The following is a 22,728-nucleotide window of genomic DNA, read 5'->3' on the forward strand; positions in this document are numbered from 1 at the left end:
TCTTCTTTTACATTCTACATTTCTGTTCTTTTGGGGTCCTTTCAACCCACATACTTGAACTTCCCCTGAAACTCAAAGTTCTCATGTCAATTTCATAAAACAATTTTTTTTATTACTCCTCTACTACTAGATCATTCCCTGAGGTCTCTTAAATATGTACATAGGCTAAGAATTTCTTATCAAGTTCTGGAGACTTTCTGGTTAACAGTCTTCCTGAAATCATTTAATATGTCTTTCCTTTCGTATTTTATTATGGGTAGCAAGAAGAATCCAAGCTGAACCTGCAACACTTTGCTTGGAAATTTTCTCAGATAATTACCTAAGTTTATTATTTACAAGTTTAACTTTACACAAAATTTCAGAACACAATTCTGTTAAGTATTCTGGTACTGTGTAAAAAAGATCCCCCTTTCCTCCATTTCCATCTGAGCACTCACCAACAGTGCTTTTAAAATCCATGCATATTCCTACCAACAGTCTATACATGGTAGTCTCTTAGGTAGTCTCTAAGGTGATATGTAATTTTCCTATTGTGCTCCTCATTTTTTTCTGAGTTCTCACTAGCACAGTTATTAACATCCATATTTTTTACTAACAGGCATTTTCTAACATGCTATTCAAAATTCTTCCAGCCTCTGGCCCTTGGCCAATTCCAAAGCCACATCCACATTTTCAGGTGTTTGTTACGGTAGTGCCTTATCTCTAGGTACCAGAATCTCTACTATTAATAGTTTTCTAGTGCTCCTACCACAAATGGCTACAGACTGGTTGGCTTAAAGAAACATAAATGTATTATCTCATATTAATAGCTCTAGAGGTTAGAAACATGAAATGGGTCTTACTGGACTCACAACAAGGTGTTGACAGCACTGATTTTTTTTTTCCTGGAGCACTAGGAGACAATCTAATTGTTTGCCTTTCCCAGATTATCTAGAGGCTGCCTGTATTCCTTGGAATAAAGCACCCTTCTCTCTCCAAAGCCAGCAATGGCCAGTTGAGACTTTCCCATGCTGCATCTCTCTGCCATTGACTCTTCTGTCTCCTTCTTTCACTTGTAAGGGTGCTGTGACTGATTATCACACTGGGCCCACAGAGATAATACAAGACATTATCTCCACCTCAATGTCAGCTGATTAGCGACTGTTACTCCACCTGCAACCTTAATTCCCAATTGCCATTTAACAACATATTCTTAGGTTCTAGGGATTAAAATGTGGACATCTATGAAAACCCATTGTTCTGCCTACTATACTAACCTTTGGACAGTTTCTAACAAATAGTAAACATCAATTAATAATAGTATTTAATTATCAAATAAATTAATTAAAATATTTATTATTTAATTAGATATTAAATTTAATTATTATAGTAATGTTAATAATGTATTTAATAATTAATGTTATTAATATAATGTAATTAATATCAATATCAATATAATATGATATAATTATTAATATAATTAATGTTGATAATATTAATTTCATATGATTTTAATATAATGATTAGATAGTAATAGTATTATATATAATATTAATATATTATTAATATAATATGTTATTTAATTTCAGCAATGAATTATTTGAGACACAGAATAGGCATCAGTTCAACATACCTAGACTCTGAAAGAGACTGGATTGAAGCAAGACAAGACCTCTATGAACTTGTAGGTAAAAACAAATTGCAGAAGTGTATCTTTCTAGTATGGAGCAGTTTTTCTAAGTATAAATCACAACCAAAATTAAATATTATAATATTAATATAATATTATCACTATGATATAATATGTAGTATATTATATCATATATTACATATAATATATTAATATAATTATAACTAATATAATATATTTTATAATATAAATTATAATATAATTAATAATGTAATATTTAAAATATTATTAACAATATCAATATTAATATAATTAATATAATAACCATATTATTAATATAATATGATTAAATAATAGAATTAATATAACATAGCAATATTCTAATATAATTAATATGTTATATTATTAATATGATATAAATATGATTAATATTAATATGATTACTATAAATTATATTAATATAGTATACAATATAATTAATATAATGTATTATTAATATGATTAACAATTATTAATGTAATATAATTAAGATAATATATTATTATAATGATATTATTAATATAATATATTAATATAATTTGATAAATATAAATTGAATACCTATGTATAAAAAGTAATGCACTCGAAATGCAATAGAGAATTAGATATATATTAATGTTTCTTGGCCTCAGGTAGTTTACAGTCTAAAAGACATGGTTTACATACAATTTCAGTATAGTGAAGTCAAGGCTGCAGATGCAAACCATCCTAGAAACACACAATAAAACCCCCTAATTTATGCAGGCTACTCAAAGAAAATTTTTAAAAAGTGGCAGTAGTCCTGAGTAACTGTGTAAACTGTACCTCAGATGTGTCCTGCCCGGGCACAGGGCAGCTGGGATATTTATCCCCTGCCTCTTTTCTCTTGCTGTGTGAGAGTTGCCCATGGCACTTCCAGGCTGCTGGGTCTGTGGGCTGAGAAGTACTGGAAGTGATGTACACTTGAATTGAAGTACATGGCAATGGGCTTTAGGGATATAGGGTGGGGAATCAATAGCTTCTGTTATAGTAATCAAGCTCAGTCTTGATTTCCTGATTCATAAAATAAAAAAAATAACTTATACCTCGCAGGGCAGTTGTAGGCATTAAATTTTTCTCATATCCATTTTTGTTAAGAAGGAATGTTTACTGTAAATGCTTGGGGGCATGGTAGAGTGATGAAAATATGCTGCACGGTGGTTCTCATAGCATATGAATCCTATGACCTGGAAAGCAAGAGTTATAAGCCTGTCTTGTCTCCCAAATCTCCTTTGAGCAGGATCCAAGAGAGGATTTTGGTGGGAACTTGATGAAAGAGGCCAAGTAGTAAAGTCTGGGTTCACTGCAAATGTTTACTTAACTCAGATACTTCAAAAGCATTTATTGGAGAAATATCAGAATCATAGCCTGGGGGACTGATTTTAGTTAGGGTATTTGCTAATCTAAGGCTCACATGATGGGACACCTGTTTGGGAAGATTTGACAATCCAATGTCGAGTTCCAGGCCTGCCTTTCCCACTCTGGTGTAGGAGAGGCAACCCAAAATGGGCTTGGTGAAGGGTAGGAGTTCTCAAACTTGAACATGTAGCAGGATCACCTGGAGGGAATTATAAAAACATAAATTTCTGGGTCCCAACCCAGAGTTTAATTAAAAGTGTTTAATTCCAAGTTTAGTGAAATTTCTGCTGTTTTCCACCATAAGGAAAATTGTGTCTATAGGGAGGGATCATAAAAATGGCTTGAAATTAGGAAACAAAATCACATGAGTGAAACAGTAGTTGTGTCAAATGTTCAACTGATTCTTATCAACCATGTTATGATCTATGATTCTTGTTCTTGACTCTCTGAACTTGTGATAAATTCAGAATCTCTTTTATAGTGTTGCTGAAAAGGTGAGGTAGGGCTAGGTAGTCCCCCTGCCTTTGTATCTGCTAATCTCACTGCCTGGGAGTGAGACCCTGTCTATTCTAGGTAGAAGCCATTATGTAGTATATACCTTGGGAATAATATTTCTGATTACAAAGAGATTCCTCAATACAGGACTTCTCAGGATTCTGAGAATGGATGCAGAAGAATGGACTTGGGGCCATAGACTTGACCAAAGCATAAGCCTGTGAGTACCTCACACTATCTGGATGAGCCATGGCATAGCCCAACGGTTTGAGAATTGATGTTCAAACTGAAGAAGTATTTCAGTGTTCCAGTAGAAACTACCTGTCAAATGATAAAATAGTGGTGATTTTAAGGTGGTCGGTTCTCCCTTCCAATTTTACAGCTTCTACACAAATACTACTAAATTTCTCTATCTCTATTAGGGCATTGGCAATATTTGCTATAATCAAATTTAGAGTGTCAATATGTACAATTCAAAAGAAGAATGCAAGAAGGGGAACTCCAAGGACAGCTTTCACTGAAAGATAAGGATGATTCCCAGCAGCTGAATTGTCCAGATATGAGATTGTTTTGCTCAGGCACCCCAACTCCCCTGGGTGGTATTGAATCTGAAATTGAACAAGCATTGAGAGGGTGTATTATGGGGAAACAGGCAGTGGGGCTGGGTGAGCACTGAGATCTTTCCACCTTGAAGTTTAGGAAGATTGGTTGAAAAACTGAGATCTAACATGAGATGTGAGTCAAGTAGAGGGTCTGTCACGACCACTTGGCATGCTCAAGTTATTTGATTTCAGCAGTGTCCTATTTAAGACAGAGAGTAGGCATCAGTTCAACATAGCTAGACTCTAAAAGAGACTGGATTGAAGCAAGTAAAGACCTCTTTGAACTTGTAGGTAAACACAAATCACAGAAGTGTACCTTTCCAGTATGAAGCAATTTTTCTAAGTACAAACCACAACCAAATTTTAAAACTAAATAATAAATGATATTCAAATATATGGTTTCTGACCTGGGCCAAAAGGGAAATAAAAAGGGGATGGAAGGGGATACGGAGGGTGCAGATCAGTAATGCCATTTGTTTGAAGTTCATTTGCATAGAGAAAAGAGAGATTTGACTATGAAGTCCCTCATCCACGTAGAATAGAACACCTGCCTTAACAACATTGCATAACAAATCTCACCCTGCTAAAGTTTAAATCTGGACCCACCTTACTCATGTAAATTATCTTAGAAGAAAGAATACTGCACACTGACAGGAAGGCAGAATATAATGAAAAGGTTTAAAGAAAATCCAGAACTTCTTCAGTGAAAGGACTCTGTTTGAGTCCTATGTTTTCATCAAAACACTGCAAACAGTATTCCACATAGAAGGGGCTTGCCATTTGAAGTCTCGTTTCTCCTCTCATAGGAAGCTTTCTGGAACACGGTTTTGTTATCTGAGATCCTGTGCCTGTGCATGTGCATCTCTGTGCGGGCATGCGTGCAGAAAAATTGGATGGGGGAGCAAAATAGAGACACTTTTTAAGCCAAAGCCCAAAGAGCCCAAAGAGGCATCTCCAAACACAGATATAAGAAACAGATTAAGAAAAGGTATAGGGCTAAAAATCCAAAACCTAGGGAACAGGAGGAGAAGGAAGAGGGCTCACGGCAGCAGTGTTTAATGTTGGGTTTTAGTTGATCATGCCTAGGTCCCTGCCTGTATCTCTTACAAGTCATGTTGACTGAGATAAAGTACTTCGTTTCCCAGAAACTGTGCTTTCTTATTCATAAAATGGGAAGAATAATTTCTATATTATGGAGTTATTTTGAGATTGGGCTGAGATAATACCTATAAAATATTTTTCAAATGCCCTGGATGTAAGTGCTTAATAATTGTAAACTAGTGTTACTGGGAAGGAAATGGAGACAAATGTAGGCAAATTTAAATTAAATCTTTTCTCTGAACTTTATGTGCCACTCAGCTGATATGGGTATCAGCCTGGCAGAAAAGTGTCAGATAGCATAATGTCATTGTGAGGTTTAAATATAGTTAAACACACAATTATATATAATTTATCTGGTACATAGTAAGCCTGATATATAGGAAGCATTCAGCAATTCATAGCTTGCATTTTATTAAGAAAATCTCTCATCTTATGCTTATAACTAAAATTAATTAATGCTATAAAATGGTCCTATCGTGAGTATACAAGTCAGATAAAAGAAATTAATAAATGAATAATGAACATAAATAAATGTCCAACAGAAAATATAAATTAAAGCAATGATTTTTTTTACACAATAAAACAAAATGTTTTTTTCTTTTAACAATAGTCCTGGTGATGCTAAGGATTTGTTATAAGGTTGGTTATTCATTACTATTGGGACTATAGATGTCAATTACCTTTTGGAAAGTCATTTGGCAATATGTAATAAGAGGCACTTAAGCAGTTCTGCTGTTTCTTGCAATCAGCCCAGGTACCCACTTACCTTCCATAACAATCCATATGAAAGGACACTTTGAATGAGGAGCAGAAAAAGGAGGAAATTCATCAAAATCATGAGTTGATGGCCTTCAAGTGTTCAGACCTCAAGCTTTCAAGTGTTTAAAACTTCTATCCAATAATTCCATCTCTTAAAAGCCAACCTATGGGAATAATTTAAAACACAGAGAGGAAAATACATATGAATGTATTTCTCTGTAGTATTGTTTCCAGTAACAAACAATGGAAAACAACCTAGTTAATAGAGGAGAAATGGTTCTTATGAAACTTCTATCTTGGCATATTTACTCAATGAAATGTTATACAGCTATTTAAAATGATGCCAATAAAGAGTTTAAAATAACATATTAAAAGCTTACAATGCCATGCTAAGGATAAAAGAAGGATATAAAATTGTTTACATAGCAGGCTCATAATATAGAAAAACAACTCATTAAAAACTGAAAAAAAATATACTGATCTAATAATGATTATCTAAAGATGACAGTTAATTTTTTACAATTTTCTGTATTATTATTTTTATGACAAGCATGAATTTTTGTGTAATAGTGACAAAAATAAAATGAAATTTCCTTTAAACATTCCAATCAGCAAATTATCTAGTACAGGGGTCAAAAACAATAAGCAAGCAGTCAAATCCAACCTGCTACCTGCTTCTGTAAATAAAATTCTATTAGAACACAGATACACTCATTGATTTATTACATATACTGTTTATAGCTGCTTTTGCACTAACGTGGCATAATGGAGCAATTGAGATAGAGATTGTATGGGCCACAAACCCCAAAATATTTACTATCTGAGTTTATACAGAAAAAAAATATTTGCCAACTTCTGATCTAAAACATTGCACCTTAAAAACTTGACATAGCCCAACATCTTTAAAGTTGATGCTGTTTAAGCTACAAAAGCATTTCAACATCTTTGTAGAAAGCATCTGTCAGATGATAAAATGGCTGGTGATTTTGAGGTGACTACTTTTCCGTCCCAATTTTCCACCTTCTACATAGATAACTCCATGTTTCTCCATTGGCAATATTCGCTACTATCAAATTTAGATCGGCAATAATGTAAAAGTACAAAAGAAGAATGCTAGAAAAGGAACTGCAAGGACAGTTTTTAATGAAAGATGAGGATGATCCCTAGCAACTGAATTGTCTAGATACGGGATGGTCCTGCTCTCCGTGGGTGGTATTGAATCTGAAACTGAGCAAACATTTAGAGGGCATATTATGGGGAAAGAGGTAATGAGGCTGGGTAAGCAATGAATTCTTTCCACCTTGAAGTCTAGACAGAGCAGTTGAAAAACTGAGATATGAAATGAGATGAGTTAAGTGGAGGATCTGTCACAGACATTTGGGATGCCTGAGTCATTTAACTTGGACAACATCTCCACAACTATATTCTACATCATCTATTTACAGGGATAGGGCACCCACTTATTTCTAAGGTGGTCCATTCCATAGCTGTTTTTTATTTATAAATACTAAAGAGCTTACCTTATATATATTTTACACTCCTTTACCCTTGACATCATCTCAGGAGTTTCCCGTGGATTTCTCTTCTCACTTGTAATGATTAAAGGATCATTTTAAGTTCCGGTACCATCTCCTTCTTCCCTGTAGCCTGGTCTGAGGTGTCTGCACTGGGACTTAGAGGTGTGTGGGAAGAAGGATGTAAAACGTTCCTTATCTGTTGGTGTTTCGGCCTTTTCAGCAACAGCCTTTGGTCTTTATGTCCTTATTTTAGGCAGGATCCAAATACTGGCTCTCTTTGGGGTAGCTATGTGAAATCTGCTTCATTCCACAGGTGTCTCATGTGAGATATGACAGTTGATGTCATTAATCCCTCAAGCCTCTGCCCCCAATGCCTGTACATCTTATATCCTTTGATGCTGTGGTCCTCTCACCCCAGCCACCATTCTAGACGCCACTTTGTGCTCAAGGGGGACTCCTTTCTTCATTCTTATTTGACCCATGGGAATGCATACAACCTTGTCTCACTAAGTGGTGAGGGTGTAGGTGCTTTCTCTGCCTCCAAGCCACTCACCTGCTCCTTCCCACATGCACAGATAGGCACCAGTACAGAGTAAGCTGCCTAAGCAAATATCCAATATCTGTGTGTGAGTCCTTTGGAAGCATTCCCTTCTTTTGGCTTCAGAAAAGTATGAGAAAACTTTACTGGATATTCTGCGAGGCTATCAACTCATAATTTTGATGAATTTCCTCCTTTTTCTGCTCCTCATTCAAAGTGTCCTTTTATATGGATTGATATGGAAGGTAAGTGGGTACCTGGGCTGATTGCAAGAAACAGCAGAACTGCTTAAGTGCCTCTTAATAAATGCCCAAGGGAGGTTTCTGTGACTATTTGTGACTCTATGCAGATGTTTAGGGCACTAATCTTTTCTTACATTCAGCTTTGGGGTCTACTCACAGTTTTGGAACAATAGGCAAAGTCCTACTCAAGCATCTGTTACGTCGTCATTGACCAGGCTGATCGCACTAAAGTGTGTTCTGTGGAGTCCAGTCCTGGAAAATGGCAAAGAGATTCACCAAGCGTCTTCTTCATGGAAAACACTATGAACATGAAAGGCTTTGACAAGTCCTAAAGTTCAGCTTTCTTCAAACAAACATTACTGCTCTGTCCCACTTTATAGTGTGTAAAATGTTTTCCTTTATATATTGCTCTCATTCATTCATCCATTTATTTATTCAGCCATCAAAAAGTTATCAAGAGCCTGCTCTACTCTATGTTTGCATTCAATACAGCTATTGGGAAAACTATCCAAACTATCATTCATTCCTCACAACAGACCTTTCAGATGGATGCAGCAGATAATATACTATCCTATTACACGAGGGATCTGAAGATCAGGAATGCTGAGTAATCTTTTTGAGATTACCCAGCTATTAAGAAAAGGAGCAATTGGAAGAGGAGGAGAAGGAGCTGGGACTTAAGTAGTGTATTGTGGTGTATAAGACTGCATCTGGAATGTATAGGAACAAAGCAAATTTACAAGGAATAGAAAGTACGTGACAAATTCTGGGTTTTTACATAAATCTTACAATATGATAGAATACTAGGGCCACATCAGATTTGTAAATATAACTTTGAGGGCACCATTTTGCATGTTGCAGTGAAATAATTGTGTAAACCCTGGCTGAGTTACATCAGAATTCTTAATACCTCTTGCTATTCTCTTTCCCTTTCTTTCTTTTTTCATTCTTTCTTTCTCTCTCTCTTTTTTTTTTTTTTTTTTTTTTTTTTTTTTTGTGAAGTGATTTTAAATTGCCAGAAGGCTCACCTTGGCTTGGGACATTGGTTGAACTGACAGACAAGCAAAGGAAGACAAAGAATGGACTTGTTTAATTTGGCCAAACAACAAAAGACTCTCTAGGAGCACTGGGGGGCTCAGCTGGTGTCAGGTTATTCTGAATTTGGTGAGAAACTTTGTCAAATCATCTACCAGTCATAAGAGAATTCTAGAAACTCTCTTTATTTGGAAGCATGAGTATTGGAACTCAGCAACAAGGGTTGAGCATGTCTGAAACTGGAAAAATAAAGTTTCACACAGTACTAAATATAACCTCTTGCCAGGCAGGTAGGGGCCGCCTGCCAAGTTTTGATGGTTGTCAGGATCCAAAACTCATGAAGAAGTCCAATGTTTTGACAACTAAAATTGCTTTCAAGACAAGCAATTTTGCCTTATTTAAGGGGAGACAAAAGTTGAAGGAATTAGTTAATTACCTCTCACCTCCTAAACTCTCCAAATTTCAAATATATTAATAACAAGCTCATCATTTACTTTTGTATAAATAGAAACTAAACCGAGATAATAAAATAACCTCTTATGCTCACAGCGTACTTTTTCATGGAAAGACAACTTGGAAAATCCATTTGCCAAAACAACTTGGAAAATTCATTTGCCAAGACAACTTAAAGGGAGGTAAATAGAAGAGTCGAAGGAAAACCCCATTCCATCAAATAACATAGACCAAACAATGCCTCTTAGAACTTCTATTCCTATTTTCTGTTAAGTTTTTCTAACAGCAACATCTTTGAGGGCAGGCAAAAGGTCCATCTTCTTTCTTGTTGTATTCCTAGCACCTGGTACAGTGCACTGCATATGAATAAAGGGAAAAAAGCTCATGTCTGCTGGAAAACACAAAGAGATATTACTTACCCCGAAAGTAGCAAAATGGGTGTTGTGATTGAAATGTTTACATTTACAGAGTAAATTATAGGTAAATCATATCATTGAGTATGAAGACAAACGATTCTGCATTTCTTCATCACTCATGTTGGATTCTCTCCAGAATAAGGCAAACAGGCTTTTCAGAGATTAGCAAAGTTGAACATTGGCAAAATTGTGAGGTTTGTTGTTCATTTTGGCTACGTTTCTTTAGGAGGCTCATTATGCCCCAACTACCTTGCTTTGGTGTGTTGTCTTCATTCTCCATTTCATCAAGGTCTAGGACATGTACCACCTTACTGCTTCCTGGAAAAATGGGTCCATTCTGCTTCTCATTCCTTTAGGGCCTGGAAACTAATGGTCTCAAGTTCAAGAGTGACCCAGAGGTATAGAAAATTATTAACATGCTGATGACAATATTAGAGTAGCAAAATTATCCAGACAAGCCAGGCTGAACATATCACATGAAATGTAGCATAATGCCCCACATTTTGATTTAAAAAATTCATGATTTACTCTTAATACAGAAGACCAGGCTGGTTTGTAAAAAACATCTAGAAGGAGGAGAGGTAAGGTGAGTATTTTACCACAAGTTGAACCTGAGCCTGGTGTATAATATAACTTAGTGAATATGGGCAAGGGCGGGGACACTGAAAGAAACAGAACGTCACAGATATTTAACAGTAATAACTAGGAATATCCCAAGGAGGCCTGCTATGCCACTTCACTTCCTACATCATTTAGAATCTCTAAGCCTAAGGATGTTCCTCTGTAAAGTAGAAATAATAAAACCTATGGCTGTGTGTCCCCAGTGTTATCATGAGGATTCAAATGATATAAATACATTTACAAGTTGTTCTGATTATTAGTATTATTTTGAAGGGCAACAAACTTGATCTTTGAGCTATATGGGAGAAATTTAACAAGTATTGGAAAAATGAACGTGTATATAAAAGTTCCAGTTTAATAAAAGAAGAGCTTGGCCGGGCGCTGTGGCTCACGCCTGTAATCCTAGCTCTTGGGAGGCCGAGGCGGGCGGATTGCTTAAGGTCAGGAGTTCAAAACCAGCCTGAGCAAGAGCGAGACCCCGTCTCTACTATAAACAGAAAGAAATTAATTGGCCAACTGATATAGATATAAAAAAAATTAGCCGGGCATAGTGGCGCATGCCTGTAGTCCCAGCTACTCGGGAGGCTGAGACAGCAGGATTGCTTGAGCCCAGGAGTTTGAGGTTGCTGTGAGCTAGGCTGACGCCACGGCACTCACTCTAGCCTGGACAACAAAGAGAGACTCTGTCTCAAAAAAAAAAATAAATAAAAAAATAAAAAAAAAATAAAAGAAGAGCTTGGTAGGGTATGTAAATTACAGATATAATTGTACAAAATGCAAGCTTAATGTATATTAGCCAGACACTTTGATTGAATGTGTTTTAACCTGGCATGAAAGGCATCTCGAATGGATTCCTATCCTTCCAGCTTTGTTTTCAGCCATTAGCAGCTTACAGCTGATGTTTCAACAACCATGATGCCTTTTGCCTTTTAGCCATTCCATCGTCTGACCCCTCCATTTGAAATGTTCTTCTCCTATCCTTTTGTCTGTTTATCTCTTCAAACTCCCTACCTACAAACAGAAAACTTTGCACATTTATTTATTTGTCCTTGATGACTGTCTGTATATTTCAGGCATGGAGAGTCCAAAATAATTTTAACCACTGGTGTTAGGCTCTTTTGCTGAAAGAATGCTACAAACAAAAGTTTCAGGGTATTAAACAATTAAAATATAACTTCCCACCAATGTGTGGGAGCCTGGGGAAATTGACTCAACATTTCCTGCATGGAAATGGCATATTATTACAGGGCGAGCTCTGAAAGTAAATCGTAAGAGCCCGTTTCAGCCAGAAATTTTGAGGCACTTTAGGAACATGAATACACGTATTCTTATTCTTCAAACACACACACATTGATGCTGATCATAAAATCTTTTCTTAAGCATTCCTGTGTACCCACACTTGCCGATGCATTTTCTCAATGGAGTCTAGCCTCCCTTGTGGTCTCCATGTTGGGCTGTAACTCAGTAACTCTACTCTTTAGAGTGTGCCTTCAGGAACAGTGATTTCTCTGTTTAAATCAAGAGAGCATAATGAAACATTGTCTAGTACAATATCAAACATGTGAGGTTTCCGCTAAACTAATTGGTAGGGAAAACATTTTGCCTTCATCAAGTGGCAGGGCCTGCAGTCAGAAAAATGAAAATGGAAATGGGACTGGTATAAAAGCTTGTTGTAAACTGAAAAGCTTTACTTGGGGGCTGAAATGAAGACAATGTTTTGGTTGGTTCCACCTTCTAGGAAGGAGAAGCAGACTAGGGTTAAAGAAACTGGAAATTTAGACAAGACTCTAATCTTGACTCTGTTTACTCATTTGCCAAGTTATGATAATAATAACTGTTGTGTGTAGCAACTCTTAAACACATATGTTATATAAAGCTCAGGTGAGACATTGAAGTAGATAAAAAAATGCAATAAAGTTGTAAAACATTGGTTTTCAAACAAGTTGATTTTGGAGTAAAATTGAATTTACACCAGAAGCTTTGTGCTAAAACATATGCCCCATTTCCTCCTTCCTTGTCCCCTTATCCTGATATTGAAAATTAGAATAATTTATTTGCAATGCTATATGCCAATGCAATGAGAAAACAACACTAGCAATGACAATAATGTACCCACACAAGTTAACATTTATTGGGTGCTTTATATGAACTTGGTGCTGTGCCAAATCATTTACATACATTTCATCATTTAATTATCATTGTATCTTTATTGGTTGGGTGTCATTATCATCCCTACTTTGCAGATGAAGAAGCTGACCAAATAAGGAAGTATTATATGTTTGATGAACTATCCAGTTATACAGAGCCACTCTATATACTTCACACGCTATCCTTGGGATCGTATACTAGGGAAAATATTACTCCAAGGGTAAAACTCAGTGTCCACCCTTTACTCTCTTCATCTTCTGTTAATTAAAGAACAATGAGAAGTTTGTTTTACCACAACCTCTGATTTCAGCTAATTTCAATGTTTAAGGAATTTAAGCCAATTAATGCTTTAAAAGATAAAGTGAATAGTTCCCTGGATTAAGACCTATAGACTCAACCTTGATAATCCTCATATACAGACCTTGTGACCTTCAGTGGTTCACTTAATCTCCTGAGCCTTAGGTATTTCCTCTTCTGTAATGTAAGGGAGCTCATCTGGATGGTTTCTAAGTTTTGAGGGTTTTTTTCTGCGATTAACATTCTTTATTAGGGGATTCATCTTCATGATCTATTAGTACATGTTAGGAACAATTATGTCCCTGTTAAAGGATAATACTATAGTAAGATGGGGACTGGCAGTAGCTGCAAAGAGATGTCCAGGTTCTGTCATGATCTTACCAAGTTTGTGGTTTTCAGGTCTACTTATGTCTCACTTGGTCATAATAAATCAATCAAATGAGAAATGACAAAATGGGTCAATGAATGAATAAAATGTTAATTCCTATACTAGCAAATCTTTAAGTCAAAGCAAGATAGTAATAGTAGAGTGGTTAAGAGAATGGACTTCAAAGACATTTTTGCAGCTTGTAATATTAGAACTATTTATATGATCATTTAATTAACATTTAATTAACATGATCTCCCTCACTAAACTCTAAATTCCATGTGAATATTGACTGTAACTGTTTTGTTCACATATCATCAGCAAGCATAAATCTAATACCAAAGTGAACTTATGAAATTATTGGCATTTAGGTCCAATGCTGAAGGGTTGAATAAATGAATAATGGATTCAAATCTCAGCCCTCCTTCTTACTAGCTATATGAAACTCACTTAGTCATCTAACTTCTGCTAGTTTCAAATGCATTCATAAAATAAAGATAATAGTAGTTTCTACCTTTTGGGGATTTTTCAAAATACATAAGATAATTATACCTAAACTATGATAAAATTGGTGGGTATGGCAGGAATAATAAGGCTGACATTTTATGAGATTAGGTATATCCTCTTCCCTTCAAGTTCTGAACCAGTTGAGAAATAGACTGCGGACCTTTGCTAGTGAATCTGGATTGGAGAATCTTATTTAAGCCCTGAGCCAAAATAGGCTGTCATCACCTTTCCCCCAGATTTCAGTGAACTCAAGATGAATAAAGCCATTGATCAGCATCTAGCCTCTCTTACCAGGGAAAGCAGCTCAGATCATGCTGTTGAGAAGACCTGTGCATCCCAAGAAATGGCTGGATCTAAAAGACATTGACAAAGAGGACTAGGCATTTTGTGCTCAGGGCCCCTTTGCCAATCTCTCCAGCGCCAGTGTCCCTAGGAGAAGAGAAAGTAGGTGGAGAAGAGAAAAACAAAGACATTAGGGCACTCCTAATATTTCCAAGAAGACAGAAGTTCTTATTTGTGGACATACTCAGAGACATTGGAAGAAAGAGAATGGAATCCCTTTCAATAGTACCAAACTCACAGGATTGTCATAAGGCTAATATGTAAAGTACAGATGCTTTTTGGTACTTTCAACCATAAGTTGAAAATATTGTAAGTAAAAAAAATGCATTTAATACATCTAACTTAGTGAACATCATAGTTTAGTCTAGCCTAAACAAGTTCAGAACACTTATGTTAGCCTACAGTTGAGCAAAGTCATCTACCACAAAGTCTATTTTATAATAAAGTATTAAATATCTCATGTAATTTATTGAATACTGTACAGAATGATTGTATGAGTACTCAAAGTATGGTTTCTACTGAATATCTGTTGCTTTCACACCATCCTGAATTTAAATCATTATAAGTCAGAGACTGTTTCCATAGAAATTCTTTTAACTAACCTTCAGCACTGCTCCTCACTCACCAAGCCCTTCTGACTAAGTTCTGTGGTAATCTGACACCAATTTCTGGTAATCCCTTATGCTTCTATTCATAGCAGTTAAATGTATATGTGCAAAAAGTCAGTTGTATTGACTCCCAAGCCTGTTTACTCTAGTTGCATTAATTGATTAATAAAAGGCTATGCAAACATATGAAATATAATTTTGAAAAGAAAAAGGGTTTTATTCTATGAAAACAATTTGGAAGAGGTAATAAAGACAAGTCTTTCCCCCACCCCAAACTGGTATATACAACACTATTATAAAAGACTGGAAAAATCTTTAAAAACTGGAGGGATTTTGTCTTCCAGTTGCTGTTCATGTTCTTGACATGTTATTTCCATTTTTTAAAAAAGCACAAACTAGAAATTACAGATAAGTGTCTTAATGTATTAAGGGTGTAGCTTATAAAAGAAAAGAAAACACAGAGGCAAGTCCTCAGTTCTCTATTCAAAGATTGGTGAAATAAATGTTGATCTATATGTTTGAGGTTAATTACTAAGATATGTTTCCAAAGCTGAGTGCAATGGTGTACACCTGTAGCCCTACCTACTTGGGAAGGTGAGGTAGGAGGGTCACTTGAGCCCATAAATTCAAGTCCAGCCTGTGCAACATAGGAAGATTCTGTCTCTGAAACAATAAATGAGTAAAAAATTTACATTTTAATTAAAAAATGTTTTTAAAAAGTGTATGTGGTCACACAGAGTCATATAATGGCCTTTGGAGACTCAGAAGGGGAAAGGGTGGGAAAGGGGTGAGGGATAACGATTTAGAATCAAGTACAATGTACACCATTTGGGTGACAGGTACAATTAAAAGCCCTGACATCACCACTATACAATTAATCCATGTAACACAAAAACCACACTTATGCCCCCTAAATCTATAAATAAATAAATAAATAAAAGCACAGAGCATCCTTTATGGCAACATCAAAATAAATACACATTATATAAGGAAAGTAAGCACATAAATGACTTATCTCTGCCAATCTGCTCAGTATTTATAACTTACACATAAATATGTCCAATTTATAACATATTTATAACTAATATGGTAAGTCTTTTGAAAATCCAGGAGGATTTGAAATATTAATGTTCAAATTATGTCATTTATAACTGAAAATAAAGTATATTTGTTAGTTATCAAAAATATTATTTTATTTTTGGGGGAATGATGCAAATCAACTGTAAAGTGAAATTTCAAATACTGAAAAAGATTCAGGAAAATGACTTCCTTGAATCCCATTCAAAGACATTTATAAATGAAGACTGGCTTAGATATGTTAGCTATTAAAGAAGAGAAAAATTAAGTAAGATCATGTCACTATAGGGGATTTAAAAGTGATTGACTTGACTTACAAGGAATTCAAAGAAACCCTTAGGAAAATTCATGACTCTTGATATGTTTTTGAAAAAATTACTCTCTGATTATGCTGGAAATTCTTGATTGTTTCAGCTATAATGGCCTCTATTTTCTTTTTAGCACAGTACTCGGTGTATATCAAGACTTTAACAATGATATGTATTCATATTTGAACATATTACTATTATAAGTAGTACTTATATTTAACTTTTTCCTCTATCCAAACATAGACATTAAGAAACTAGTTTGTTGTCATGATTTCTTTCTTCACATGAATTGCTTCTATAAAACCACCACTTGTTATGACTACCTGTCCAGAATAAAAATGTTTCCTTGTAACTCTTTTTCTGTCCAATTGTTTACCTAATCCTTCCCCAAGTGCCCATGTGGCTAGCAATGAAAAATATTAACAAATGATCTGATAGCTCATCCCTTAAACTAAGGTGCACCATAAATTCAACTATATGCCATAAATATTTGATGAGAATCATTCATTCTGTTCTTTTCTTGGCTCATATGATTGGAAAAGAAGGAAGGAAGGAGGGAAAGAAAGAATAAACAAATGAACTCCTGCCTTCGAGGAGTTTATAATAGAGCTAAACACGTGGGCATAAAAATAAATGTCTCTAATTTAGGACTTTATGGAAAAGACAGAATGAAGAGTAAACAGAGAATGTTGCCAATTATTATCACTCTACTCTGTCTTAGTATTTGGGGTTAGGGGTGTTTGTAAATGGACAAGGATTATTTCAAGAAGAATTTTGGTTGTTTGTGTTGGGTCTTGAACTATAAGCAGAATTTTGACAGATTAAAGTTGATGAGGTAGAAACATTACATATCAAGCAGAACAGGAAAAGAATAAAGAATACGGAGAATGGCTGTTGTTTTGGTGTGACTAGAAGGAAAATCATGTATGCCTCAGTGGATAGATGAGAGAGGAGAAGTAGTGGAAGAATAATCTAGGAAAGAAAATTGATGTAAGTATAGTATAAATATAAGAATACCCTAAATGGTTTAGTAAATTTCTTATGAAGAATTAGGTTTATTATCATAAGGTAGTGGTTCTCAAAGGATCAACACAACCTGGGAACTTGTTAGAAGTGCAAATTGTTAAGACCTACCTGAGACCTACTGAATCAGAAACTATGAGAGCTGGTCCCACCAATCCATGTTTTAACCCAAGTTGATATTCAAGTAGTTCTGATACAAGTTTGAGAACTATAGCTATAGGCAACAGGGATTGTCCATAAAATATTAAACAAGGAAACAACATGGTCAGATTTGAGTTTTCAAATGATTGTTCTTACCCCTAGTAAAGAATGAATTGAAAACAGTGAGTTGGAGACCCCTTAGAGGGCTGTTGGCTAGTCAAAGGGAGGAGCAAGAAAAGTCTGAATACCCCGAGTGGAGAAAGGAGGGCGAGAGGGAGAGAAAGGGCAAATATAAAAAGCTGTGGTAGTTAAATCCATTGATCTCATCACTGAATGGGAGTGGAAAATTGAAGTGGTATGGAAAATGGAAGAGTTCAGGTAGTGCTTTTTGTTTGTCTTTGTGTTTGTTTGTTCTCCCTAGACTGAGGCATTCAGTCAAGACTGGTACACTTTCAGGAGCTGCAGATGAAAGAAGCTCCTTCATTTAGGCATCTATAGAACTTTTGGTCAGGGTCTTTAAGGGATATATCATGAATGAAAAGCTACCTCGCTATAGCCATTCATTTGTTCAGTCATTCATACAGGTAGCATTCACTGAGTATCGATTCTGTGTCAGGCACTTGACAAGTAATGGAGATAAAGGGATGAATCATGTGTTGTCCCTTTTCTCAAGGGCCTCTTGACCTATTACTAGCTGGGGAAAGACATATAAGAAAGAGACAGACACATCATACAGAGAGGGAAAATCTACCTGAGGACAACTCCCATTAGGACTGAATGTGACACTCACATTTTAACCCTTGCTATTTATCCTACCCTTCCTCTTGGTTTGCACCTCTTCTCAGGTTCTCAGTGGACAGGCCATGTCAGCTGATGGTCGAAGGGGCATCAGACATCAGAGAGTCTCAGCTTTCATAAGGCCAACGGTGGCATATTGTATCTGTGAGCTTCTCATGGGTCCACATCTCAGAAACTTGCTTTGTACTTTCACCACAGTAAGTTCTACTTTACTCCTCAAGGAAATGAAGAAATAAGAATGAGGAGGGATAGAACTTGCTCAGGCATGTTGATTAAGTCTCTGGTAAGATTCAAATTCTTATATGCATGTCTAGTGCTTCTTTCAGCAAAAAAATGGAAAGATCCGGTATAGGACAAAAAATATTAGCCTGTGCTGCTACTGATTGACAAATGTTAGGGAGAGCTTTAGTAAAATATTCTAAGCACCTTAAAATATTATTCATTTATTATAAAAAGATGATATTTTATTAGCATGAAAAGATGACATGATAAATTGTGGCCTTATACATAATACATGATGCAATGTACCATGATAAATTGTAAAGTGTGGAAAAAAAATCAGATAACAAGGCAGAATGTGTAGTGTGATCCTAAACATACAATATAAAAGGGCATTAACAATGGTTACCTTTAAATGGTGTATTACTGTTGATTTTACTAAAAAACTAACTCTTTATGCCTTTCTATATTGACTGAATTTTACATTAAGTATTCAATGTTTTTATAATCAAAAGGAGCCATAAATTTAATATTATTTTAAAAATAAAATACATCAATAACTTCTAAACATATGCTAAAAAAGAAATAATGATATAAAATACTAAAAGGGACTAGTATCAAAAATACAAAAAAATGAATGAGAAAGAATCATTTCTGTTTACATAAAATCTTCATATTATCTCATGTAATGGTGTTAGGTATGTAATAATAATGATAACGTAGAGAAATTTTCTACCTCAAGAAAAATGATTAAATATCTATAGCATGCTATTCCAAGTTATTTAACTCTGTCTCTATGGGAGCTGTTTTATGACTCCATACATTATGGATAACTAATGGCAATGCAAAGTTATCTTTTTTTATTTCAGCATAATATGGGGGTACAAATATTAAGGTTAATACATTGCTATTACCTTCCCTCCCCCCTCAACACAGAGCTTCAAGCATGTCCATGCCCCCGACAATGCACAATGGACTTATTTGTAGATATGTACATTTTGTCAATTCTACCCAGCAAAGATTCAATTGATTTCCCCCTCCCACTGTGGAAGAGCCTAATCTTTCCCCCACTGACCATTCGTGATCTTTAAATGTTCTATTCTTTGGAATGTACTTTGAACTAATTGTAAAACCTCCCTAATCCTCTCATTAATCAATTGAATGAAATCTTTCACATGTATTCATTTTTATGTATATGACAGTTATGATTTTACCTTTTTTTGAAAATTATCTTTCAATAATTATCATAATGTTAGCTAATATTTACTAAGAACTTTCTATGCTCTTAGGTCTATTCTAAGTCATTTATATGATGTATCAAATTATTTTTAATTTTTTATTGATACATAATATTTTACATATTTATGGGGTACATGGGACATTTTGTTACATGCATAGAATGTATAATGATCAAGTGAGGGAATTTGAGGTGCCCATTACTTTAAATATTTGTCATTTTTGTATATTGGGAACATTTCAAGGCCTTTCTTCTAGGTACTTTGAAATATAAAATATATTGCTGTTAACTATAGTCAGTCTACTCTGCTATCAAATGATAGAAGCTAGACCTTTTACTTAACAATTTGTTTGTACATGCTAACCTACCTTTCTTCATCCCTTCTTCACAGCCATGCACCCTATCCAGCCTCTGGTACCCAGCATTTTACTCTCTCCCTTTGTGAGATCAATTTTCTTAGCTCCCACACATGGGTAAGAACATTAGATATTTGTCTTTCTATGGCTGGACTGAAAAAATTCCATCTTCACTATCTCTGTGAGGAGTTGATGTCAACTCCACTTTACAGATGAAGATCCTGTAGTGCGTTAAGTAATTTTCCTAAAAAGATACAGGTGGTATGTGTTGGAGTAGGATTCAAATTTAGGCTGAGTCCAGATACTGCGTGATTCACCATGCAATATCATCTAATTTTTCCAAGTGAGAAAACTGAACTCAACAAGGTTAAAATAGTTTTTAATTTTTCACTTATTCAACAAATACTCTGAACACCTACTATGAGCTAAAAACTGATCTAGGTTTTGGGAACCTAGAAGTGAAAAAGTTAAGTAGATAAAATCTTTGATTTTCCTAGAGCCTACAACATCTTATGATAACTCACTGTGATTTCAATGCTATGATAGCCAGAGAGCCTATTTCCTTTAAAAGTTTATTTTCTTCAAGCTTCTTTTTATGCCTACTTCCAGTCAACTGGGAGCATTCAATGGACTGGAATTATAACTTCTAGTAAGAACACACTGATGTCATCTTGTATCCTCTTTCTGCCTGGTGAAGAATCTATTCAAATGAATACACAAAAGGAGATGACTAATGATTTAATTGTAAATATCTAAGAAAAGCATCCTATACAGCCTCCCCTTGAAAATGCCATATCCTTTCTCTAGAAAACACTTCCCTGGCTTCCCTACTTGATAGATCACCGTTCAACCCTCAAAATTCTTTTCAGTCTTTAGACCCTTTCTGAAGCTATTTTTTTTTATTCTGCACTCCACATTGAAATTTATTAATTAGCTTCTCTTTTCACTCTACTATCCTCTACCACTTGGACAGTTATAACAGTTATCATGTACTAGGACAACTATTTTTCTGCATGTCTATTTCTTTCATAAAAGCATAAACTTAGAAAGGAGAGGCACCATGGCTTATTCATCTCTGTGTTTCTAACACTTGGTATCTACAAGTGGGTTGGGACACTGGTAAGCTGGTAAACAATTCTTCCCATGCAATTTGTATAGAACCACTTTCACTTCCCCAACATGCAGAATTAGCTATTGTCTCCAGGTCTTTGCATTTACTGATACCTCTGTCCAAACCCCAGCTTCATTTATCCTCTAGATCATTCCTATACTTCCTAAAGACCTCTAGTAGCATATTAGTTCTTCCTGAAGCATTTCCTAATTCTGAGTGAAGTGACTCTTCTGTGTGTTCTCCTATCACCTCAAACTTCCACCATCATATCATATTTTTCACCCTGAAGTATAATTGCCCATTTATATGTCTGAATATGTGCACATTCATTTGGAAAATCCTTGAGGGCAGGAATTACATCTATTTATTTCACTGCTATATCTTCAGATTCTAAGCTAGTATAAGTATATATAAATATGTGCTCATTTACACATGTCAGATAAGGGGAAAGACCCATTTGTTCATGCTTTGTTGTTACCAGAAGGAATTTTTCTCTTAGGGTATAGCATGATGGGGTAGAAAGATCAACTTTGGAGCTAGAAACATGGATTCTGTTCCTGATTTAGGCATTTATTGGCTATGTGATCTCAGGCAAATAATACCAATATATGAGACCTTAATTCCCTTATAAGTAAAATGAGAATAAAAGTCTCTACCTTGTGCTACTATGGTTACGAAGATTAAATGAGATAATGTGTGCTGAGGGTCTGATGGTAAGTAAGCTCTCAATAAATATCCATTTCCTTCCCCTTCTATTTGTGGCTAGTGCTAAATTATAAAGACAGCATTTAGGCACATAACAGGATATCCTACATGAGTAGGAATGGCTTCTCAGGGTAATAGATAGGGTTGCCAACAATAGAGAAGAGAATGAGAGGAAACAGCCACATAAAAGAACCTTCTCAAGGTTTCACCCTCAAGAGCTCAATGTAAGGTTCAAAGGATGACTTTGAACATTAAACAGCATCATGAACAACCCCACAATGTTCCCAGCTGTGGTGCTTAATCAACAGGCATTCCTAAAGGTAGAATGGATCAGTGAGAGGCAAGAGACTTGGATTCAGCACTGAATGAAAGGTCAGCAGGGGTGCATGGTATGCAAAGCATGTGCCAATGACAACTTTAGGTCCACCTTCTTTCTACTTTACCCTCTCTCTGTGATAGACTGAAGGAGTGGCGTAAGCTTCCTGCTTAGTATGGTGAGCTAGGTATTCTCTTCCCCAAGAGTATTTTAAAGCCTTCAGGCTTTTATCAGGTCATTGCTTCTATAGCAGTTATGAAAAATGTCTACATACTGTATCTACAAGTGGCAAGTAAAACTTCCCCAGGCAAATATAGTAATCAGGACCAAAATAAAGGAGGAAACTATTGCACTACTTTCTGGG

General features: G+C 35.5%; 1 long non-coding RNA gene across 1 annotated transcript in view; it reads left to right on the plus strand.

The window, feature by feature from the left end:
* The window catches only part of LOC105882747 (uncharacterized), a 139,818-nt gene that overhangs the window by 98,685 nt on the left and 18,405 nt on the right, over window positions 1–22,728 (plus strand). The window contains exon 4 of the long non-coding RNA XR_012920027.1: window positions 1,569–1,663. This is a non-coding gene — a long non-coding RNA (uncharacterized LOC105882747). The remainder of the gene's footprint in view (window positions 1–1,568; window positions 1,664–22,728) is intronic.

Source organism: Microcebus murinus, chromosome 7 (assembly GCF_040939455.1).
Source record: "Microcebus murinus isolate Inina chromosome 7, M.murinus_Inina_mat1.0, whole genome shotgun sequence".
NCBI classification, from domain to species: Eukaryota; Metazoa; Chordata; class Mammalia; order Primates; family Cheirogaleidae; genus Microcebus; species Microcebus murinus.